Below are 9,223 nucleotides of genomic sequence, written 5' to 3' on the forward strand. Positions count from 1 at the left end.
GGGGTTATATTAATGTATCACTGAAGGGTACTGTCTTGAGAAAATTTGATATGGCAATGGCATTTTCTTCTCCGTATAAAGCGCAACTCTTTGTTTACAGCGGTAAACAAGGAAACGCTATAGTGCGGTCGGTTCATAAGCAGTGTTGCCAAGTCCGCGGTTTTCCCGCTGAATTGGGCTACTTTTAACACTGTTGCCGCGGGTTGTTGTTCATGTCCGCGGGTTGAAGCGACCCCTATAACGTGATATTTAGTCCCTGGAATGTGAATTTTAATTTAAGATCCCCACCGAAAAACGTGTATTTTACCCCCGGAATGCGATTTTTACAGGGGAACCCTCCTCGAAACACGATTGGACTAGTTTTATTGCGAAAACCTAAAGTCAGACCATTCTGTTTTTGTTTTAAATCCTGAAATTAATCTAAATCAAATCAAAAACAACTGCCCGTGCAGATCATGATTAAAATGCAGTGGTTGCCTCTAATTTCAAATGGCTAGATATTTGTTTAAAGCCAGTTTGTTTGTTATAAAGCAAATAGCCAATAAATACATTTGCTTAAAAATCAGTATCAGTATCATGCATATATGGAGTTTCTGCGCAAGGGTGCCCTCCGGCTTCCAGTGTTAATTAATTAATACAGTAATTCAATTACGTGTGTACTGCTCACAATACCCTATTTTGGGTAAAAATAGGAAAGATAATACTTTTCTCTAAAGAAACAGGATTCCCTAAATTATCGTCATTGATATCGTTATCGCAATAAATATCAGAAATTATCGTGATACATTTAAGCCCATATCGCCCATCCCTAGTCTGTAAGTACGTTTTCATTTAAAGGATTTGCCACTGATGATTCAAACGCGAGTTTTGGGCAGTGTAGAGTAGCACTTGTCGTTTGTCATTTCTCTGATCACAAATGCAGAGAGGGTTTTATGTTTACAATGCAATGCAACGCAACGTGTAAAAATACCGTATAAGTCATTATAATCAGTAATTATGTCCCCACTGGATGCAACAAATGCCTCGTTTGTAATGAGTTTAGCACACCTCGCTTTTTCAGACCAATGAGCTTTGTAAAAATCGACGCGTTTCAAAAAGGCGGGGCATAGAGGAGAAACAATAATGTACAGTATGTGGAAAATAGTTTTTTTTTTTTTTTACTTTAAACCGCATAAACACATTTCATTACACCAAATACACAAAATAATGTTCTTTTTAGCAGCATCATATGACCCCTTTAAAAAAAGATTCTTCTTGAGTTCTTTCTAAAAACGATCTGCTTTAAAGAAACAATACACTAACCTGAAGAACCTTTAATGTATCAAGTGCTTTTATTCTTCAAAAAAAAAAAAAAAAAAAACATACAACAATACTAGAACGTTATATACACACAATGATTATTGATAAAATAAGTGCCTATGAACCACAGAAGAACCTTTAGTTTTAATGATTTCATCTCTTAACCCTTAAAAAGCCAGGCCATTCCACGTTAGTTAGCCTAACCCAGACGAGCAGTCTTAGTGAATGGGAAGGAGAGCAAATCACAGTTTAAAGAGCAGGTCATATGGTATTTTAGAGTGTCCCAATATTGTGTTGGAGTCCTCTACAACGGGTTTAAATGCATCTAAGGCCAGAAAACATTGTAATTTTCATATATACATTTAATATTGGAGTCATTTGCCAATGATTTCGAAACGATTCGTTCCAAGCAAGTTCGGAGCAAACCCCTCCCTTCCATAAGCCTACTCTGCTCTGATTGGTCAGCTGGCCAAGCCTGTTGTGATTGGCACAGAGAGGAGGAGTCCTTCAGCAAGTTAGCGTGCGCTACCATTAACAAAGCACCTTTACATAAAACAATAATATTGTGCTCCAATCCGTTCTTAAAATAATGGCATAAAATACAAAAACACTTATGCAAGCGAATCGTGCCCACAGCTCAAATTTAGCTTAAACTGTAACGTTAAACACAAAACAATAATGGTGGATACGTTAGCCGATTGATAACGTGACTAACTAATGAAACAATACGGTTTGTAAACCAAAATACGTCTACTGTAATGTTTGAAGAACGACAGACAAAAGACGCTGTCTTAACTTTTAATCAGAACAGCTATATCACAGACGCAGCAGCCTAACTAACTCGCTCATCTCTCCCGCATTAACCCTATAACTGCCATGCGGCAAAATAAACAGCAATTTCACAATGATTATAAAGTCTGTGCGCTACACTACATTATTTATTATTAAACGAAGTAATTATTAGAGCAACGTCAGTCTACATCAGTGTTTCTCAACCCTGGTCCTGAGCGCCCCCCAACACTGCACATTTTGTATGTCTCCCTTATCTGATTTAGTTGCTAAACTGTGAACACTTAAAACAATAATGGTGGATACGTTAGCCGAGTGCTAACGTGACTAACTGATGAAACAATACGGTTTGTAAACCAAAATACGTCTACTGTAATGTTTGAAGAACGACAGACAAAAGACGCTGTCTTAACTTTTAATCAGAACAGCTATATCACAGACGCAGCAGCCTAACTAACTCGCTCATCTCTCCCGCATTAACCCTATAACTGCCGGTGCAACAAAATAAACAGCAATTTCACAATGATTATAAAATCTGTGCACTACACTACATTATCATCAAACGAAGTAATTATTAGAACAACGTCGGTCTACATTAATCGACATTCCTAGGAAATAGTGGGTTCACAGCGAATTATCAGAACTATTTCAGTAAGACAGTAATATCGTGCTTTACCTGGAAACCTAAAGCTGCACTAGGTATACATCACATATTAGAGCAAAATCAGACAATAGTGTTATAGGCACACAATGTAAGTAGGCTAACTCAATATTAACTTGTTTATTGAATTGTATTGTATTAAATCAGTATCACATTTACAAACTCCTTTAAAAATCATTAAAAGCTGTCACTCATCTTAGTTCATCTCGATCTCACATCTATAATCAACGAAGCTCTCTACACTGCGCAATGAATCTCTCACTTTGCTTATGAACGGATTCGTGAGATATGTCTGTGATACATTACTCAACGCTGCAAAAACACGTAGAAACATTTGAAGCTCCCCTGAGCGCAATCACAAGTATGATGATGATCGGGTCAGTCGCACTGGTGCTCCTAAAAAAAAATGTTTATAGTCGCACGCAGTAGTTTTCAGTCGCAACTGCGACTGAAATGGTCGCACTGTAGAGCCCTGGGTATACATCACATTAGCACAAAAACTTGATATTTTGAGCACTCAATTGAAAATGTGCACATAACGTATCAATCGTACTTACAGGTTGTGGTTCGGAGAGCTTGTTAGTCCAAATAAAGAAGATTAGAAGCCGACGAAGATAAAAGCCAAGATTAGAGAAGTCCTCCGTAAAATGATGAGCACACAACAAAAGGTTCAAATTGTATTTCTGTGGTATCCCTGAACACAAAGCTCTTCTCGACATGTAAACACACTAACTAGCGGAAGTGTCTGTGGGCAGGTCAGACTCTGTGCGTATTTCACGGGCAGGCGGGGATTATGCAAATGTGTTACCCAGTGACGTATACTGGTAACAGGCAAAAGATTCGAAAATATGACTACTCATTATGGCGATTCAGAAACGACACTCTTTTGAGAGACAATATCTTTATTATGCACTTTTTTGATTAACTTCGCAGATTGTTTTCATTTAAAGGATAGCTACGTTATAAACTGCAAAAGAGATATTTTTCAAAAACCCATATGACCTGGGGCCTGATGTATAAACGTTGCGTACGCACAAAATGGGCATGGAAATGTGCGTACGCAATTTTCCACGTACATACTGAGATTTATAAAAAATAAACTTGGCGTAAATATGTGCGCACAGTACGGGTACTCTAGACCGTGCGTACGCACTCTTTTACTGGCGTAATAGCGAAGCCTAATGATTTCCGACTCTCTTTTCCTTTCAGTATACACATTTAGATTAAATATTCTGCTCATTAATGGAGTTAAGCATTGACATTACAAAGTCATTCAAAGGTTAAACAAAAACTAATGAATTTATAGAATCTGAAGCAAACGATAAGATTTGCACATTTCTTTTTTATAATATTTTGTCAGTGACACCACGTCAGACAATTATGTACACTTATGTACACACATCGTATTTCTGATTCAACTATAGCCTATTTAAATATCCTAATCCATTTAATTTGTTTAAAACAATTATATACTGCTTTGGCCAGTGGAAAAGAAAGAGATCCACTCTATTCTAAAAAGATTCTGAGAAGTATTTTATACAATTCTTTTTTAACATTCATTTTGATACATTTATTTGAAAACAAGACAAGGACAGTGAATGATTTTTTAGCAATGTATTGTACCGTACAAATTGCATTTTAGGCTACATCCACACGAAGCCAGTGCTTTCCCTATCCGATCTTTTTTTTCCCCCTCATCTCAAGAAATATCTGCGTCCACACAAAACCACAAAACCGACACAAAACGATGTAGTATACATGCCAGACCAGTGGCGCTGTAATTCTGCCCCAGAGATGCACTAAAAACGGAGAAGACTTGGACTACGCACATAAACCTTGCACGCGGTATACAAACGAACATGGAACAATACATTTATTAATCTGTGTTAATGTTAGTTAATAAAAAGACAATCGTTCAGTGTTTGTTCATGTTTTTGTTGCTGTTACGTGACGTAGCGGTGTCTGACTAGGGGCGAGACGTGGGCTGATAACCTCAGTTTCAGAAAATATACGGATTCGCTGTCCACAAACACAAGGGCGGCGTTTTCAGATTTATCCACTCTGGGACCCGGTTTCAAAAAATGTCGGTTTCACTCTCCCAAAAAGCCGGATCCGTGTGGACCAAATGCCTATACAATACAAAATTTATGTGTATACAGCTGAACGAGTCTCCGTGTGGACGGGGTCTTAGTCCGTGTGTCATATTTTCCTAATGTCTTGTACCTTTGACGGTGTTAAACATGGTGTCACATGGATAGGAATATGCATGGAAATTATATGCAAATGAGGTTATGCATAGTAAAACTAGGCGTTGTAAGTTCCATATATGGTGATTTTGGGGAGGAGACTTATGTACGCACAATGTTCCGCTGACAGGGATTTAGAAAAGGATTTTTGCACAGGTTCTGGCGTGTCTAGCGTAAATCTAGTTTTTGTGCGTACATACAGTTTTAGGAGGAAATCTACGGAAAGTTTTACACATGAGGCCCCTGCTCTTTAAAATATTAATTTACAACATTTGCACTGCTGTAATCCAGGTCAGTTCAGTAGGATGTAGCGCTGTCAAAATGACTGAAAAACTAAATTCGAATTTTCTACATAGATATCAAAATTTGAACTATATTCGAATTTAAAAAGGCATAATTTCAGTTAGGGGGGAAAAAAAGCTTTTGGCTTCTCTCCTGAGGCCACAAGAGGGCGCATTGAGAAATATTATGCACGTTTCTTCAAAGCGTAATAAAATAACACGACTATCTTTGAAAAAAAGTGCATAATCTGTAAGATATAGTTTATAAACCATATATAAATAATAAAGTTGCTTAATTACAAAAAAACAGCACCATGCATGTATGTATAGTTTAATACATAGGACTGAAAACCAATCACAAAAGTAGGCTACTTTCTTCATATAAAAACATGATACAGTGGGATGGGGAAAAACCGCCATAAAGTCTTGAGACATGTTTTTTTTAAAGTTGAACTTGCATTAATTTTACATGGCTTTCTAAACATGCCGCTCTCTTGTGCCCAGGTAGATATAACTGCAGACCAGAGATCTCCAATATGGGGCGTGAACTCCAAAAGTGGGCAGAACCTCCAAAATGGGGCGGGGTATCCTCACGCAAAGACTTTCACCATTGGCTCTGGCTCCAGCCAATTGTTATTGACTTGCATTTCAAAATAACTTTATAAATTTAACATGGTTTCTAGTTCATCTAAAATAAAATATGCTATATAAGTAAATATTCTCTGTGAGAGCAGAGCCCAAAGCTCGTGGCCAGTGGTGTTCGGACTGGAGTTTGAACCTCTGTTTAATTATATAAACGGGAATCACCCACGAGCCAGCACAGCGGAAAGATTTTCCTCTATCGCTTTGTTTTATGCAACGGGGGTGTCCTGGGGCTCGAAATTCGCAGGGTAGGAGGGGGTAGTGACGCTGGGTGTAACTAAAAAGGTGCCATTGTCCGGTTGGTTTCAGTTTTGACGTAAGCAACATCTCCACACTGATACTCTTGTTTTCCGCAATATATTGAATGAACAACGTAGCAGCGCCGCATCTAGTGGGTTCAACTGGACAGGCTAACAAAAGCATTAAAATGCAATGACGCTTATATCGTCATCGCATTTCGTGCGCCACTGATAAGGCTGCCTGACAGCTGACGAAGACCTAAAATTCGAATGCAACATTTTTGCATTCGAATGTGGATTTTTTTTTTTTTTATTCGACGAATATTCGAAATTCGAATTTTTTTTTTGACAGCCCTACTCTGAATACTTTAGATTCCCACTGCAGCCCGTCCCAATAAAAAGTGACAATCTACTTTAAAATGCTAGTAAGTCCATATACTCTGTAACAACACTTCTACTAGCAAAATCGAATATGTTCCCTGAACTTAACAATGCAACTGAAACGATGGCACCAAAGTACCTCAAGGTAGTTGCAGCCTATGACTAGAGAAAAATGCCTCATTGTTGCAGGCCGAGACCTTTTATAGAGTAGCAGCCTTCAGAGAGGGTGTTTGGTACAGATATTTGGATGGATCCTTTGGAAAATGACATCACAGGAGTAGATTTTTAAGTCAGCATGAAATCAAAATTGACCCTATTTACTGTCTTAATCCATGTTTGTAGAATTATTATGCATGATTTATTAAAGTCAGCATTAATATGAATTCCGAAAATGTTTAAATGGTTGTTTTATGATCTAATTGCGATAAAGTCATCCATGCATGTTTCTTTTTTTAAACAAATTGTCATAACTCGATCTCCCAGATAAGGCTGCCTGACAGCTGACGAAGACCTAAAATTCAAATGCAACGGTTTTGCATTCAGCTCTAGTAGGATGTCCTCTACAGCAGAGAGTCAGGAGTTACCCGTTATACAGGCCTACAAACATCTGTGTGCAGTCGGGAGCATTTAGTACAGACACAGTTAACTCCCTCCTGAGACGGGAAAATCAGTCCTACTGTTCTTGCAAACACAAAGGCAAGATTAATCTGCCTTGAATACATAAACCAGAGTAATCTGACATTAAATAGATCAAACACAGAGCTGATGTCTCTGCGGGTCGTCTCAACACCCATTGACAAGAAACCCCTTACAAACCTAAGTTACCATGAACCAAAGTTTCCACCAAAATACTTGCTAAACTAAAGTTTGAGTAGCAACAATAAAACTGTGGTAACTTCATATTTATGGCAGTGATATTGCAAAAGAAAATAAATGACAGTGACAAAGACACTGGTTGACAGGAAGACTTCTGTATCTTTAAATATACAACGCGAGATTTTATTGTTGAACTGCTTTTAAAAAAAAAAAAAAAGTTAAAATTGAGTTATTTAGACTTAGACAAATTGAACAGTTAGTTATTTTTCTTCTCCGCCAATGAAAATAGTGCAGAAAGAAGCCAAAGCCTTATTTGCTTATCATCAAGCAACACACATCAAAGTCCGGTCTGGTATATAATTTGAGTGGAGCGGGGACAAAGATCTCCCCTTTCCCCTCAAAGCGTTCTTAAGTCACTCCGCTTCAATCCCACTCCGGGTTTTTAAGTTTCCAGAGAGATCTGGCGCGAGTGAAAAACAAACAGCAATGCTGATCTCAACAATATCTCGATCTCAAAGGCCCACTCCCAGCTGCAGGTAAATGCACGTGATTCCACTTATTTTACAAAAGAACAAATTACTTAAAGACTTTATTTATTAAAAAAAAAAAAAAAAAAAAAAAACCTTCCCTCCCAGTAGATTACACAAACTCCAGTGCTACTATGAATTATTAGCACTCTCAGAACACCAAAGAGATAATTAAAAAAAACGGGCCTAATTGTAGTTAGTAGCCTATACAAATCCTAAATAGAGGATGACTCCATCTTCATTTAGCATATAACGTTAAGTACAGATAGCTTAACACAAATGCCTCCAGACCAAATGCTCTAGGTCTTTAAGACCATAAACCGAAAGAAAAGCCTCTCCAGCATTGTCTGGGCCAAACATATTTAACGTTACTGTCGAGGAGTACAAGTAGAAACGGCTACAAGCACAATTCTGATGTAACGTTACATACACCAAAGTAATTAGTGCATTGAGCTTCGCTAGTCACTAGTACTGCGACTAACGTTACCTGGCCTTTCGCAGAAAGATTAAATGTAAGCAACGAACAAAATAATCAGAGACACAAATCTCCTGATGCTGCCAAACTTAACTAGGGTTGGAAACTATCACATGTAGGTCCACGAGACATCTTTGTTGGTTTAAACATCAATTTCAGATTCATTACTAACGCAGGAAGTGGTTGTTGCTTAGAGCATGTTATTATTTACAATGAGACGCAATAGTAAACGTGCCACAATCTAGCGCGTTTATATCGCATTTCCCGTTTTATAACTTCGGCTTGTTGAATGAGCACATCGACTGGATGTTTGCATTGGAAAAGCTTGGGAAACCGCGAGTGTGTGCATGTGAACACACAACAAAGAAAAAAGACAGACAAATGTGGTCAACCGTAATTATTTCAGACCGTATACCTGCAACTGATACGTACCAGAAAATAAACCGTAGGCGAAGGAGTGGAGCGAGTATGTTCCTTTCAGTCAGTATTCCCGTGCAAATCCATGACTAGTCTATATCTCCTCTTTATGTCTTCTTAGCATAGGCTTGTATTGGGTGAAATGATGGCTGCTAACAGCGATAGAAACGTCTCTTCAGTCACGTGGTCAAATAGCTTCCAGCTGCTGCTGAACGTCCCTCCCAATTGAGCTGTTGAGTTGTTGTTTAGCTCATTTCCCCTGATAAACCCTGCTAATTGTGGACTACATAATGATGGCATAATCACTGTCTATGTGCATGCCAGATATACATTTAGGCGCTAGAACTTTCTTTCATTTTTATTTTAATTGACCATCTTTGTAGTCCTAATAGTTAGCCAAGCAAACTAAGTTGTTTTATTTGTGAGCCGCTGACTCACCCTCTATATTCA

The 9,223-nt window shown here is 38.2% G+C and overlaps 1 protein-coding gene across 3 annotated transcripts in view; it reads right to left on the bottom strand.

Moving 5' to 3' along the window:
- LOC107687410 (SPRY domain-containing SOCS box protein 1-like) overlaps nucleotides 1–8,982 on the bottom strand; it is a 28,192-nt gene extending 19,210 nt beyond the window's left edge. The window contains exon 1 of one of the 3 annotated variants that reach the window (XM_016484733.1): nucleotides 8,789–8,982. The gene's annotated coding sequence lies outside the window, so the exon portion shown is untranslated. Of the gene's footprint in view, nucleotides 1–8,771 lie in introns of all 3 variants that reach the window. The other 2 variants (XM_016484731.1, XM_016484732.1) reach the window with 2 other exon arrangements.
- Between the last annotated feature and the right edge of the window lie 241 nt (nucleotides 8,983–9,223).

The sequence above is a fragment of the Sinocyclocheilus anshuiensis genome, unplaced genomic scaffold (assembly GCF_001515605.1).
Source record: "Sinocyclocheilus anshuiensis isolate Anshui unplaced genomic scaffold, SAMN03320099.WGS_v1.1 scaffold1114, whole genome shotgun sequence".
Classification (NCBI taxonomy): domain Eukaryota; kingdom Metazoa; phylum Chordata; class Actinopteri; order Cypriniformes; family Cyprinidae; genus Sinocyclocheilus; species Sinocyclocheilus anshuiensis.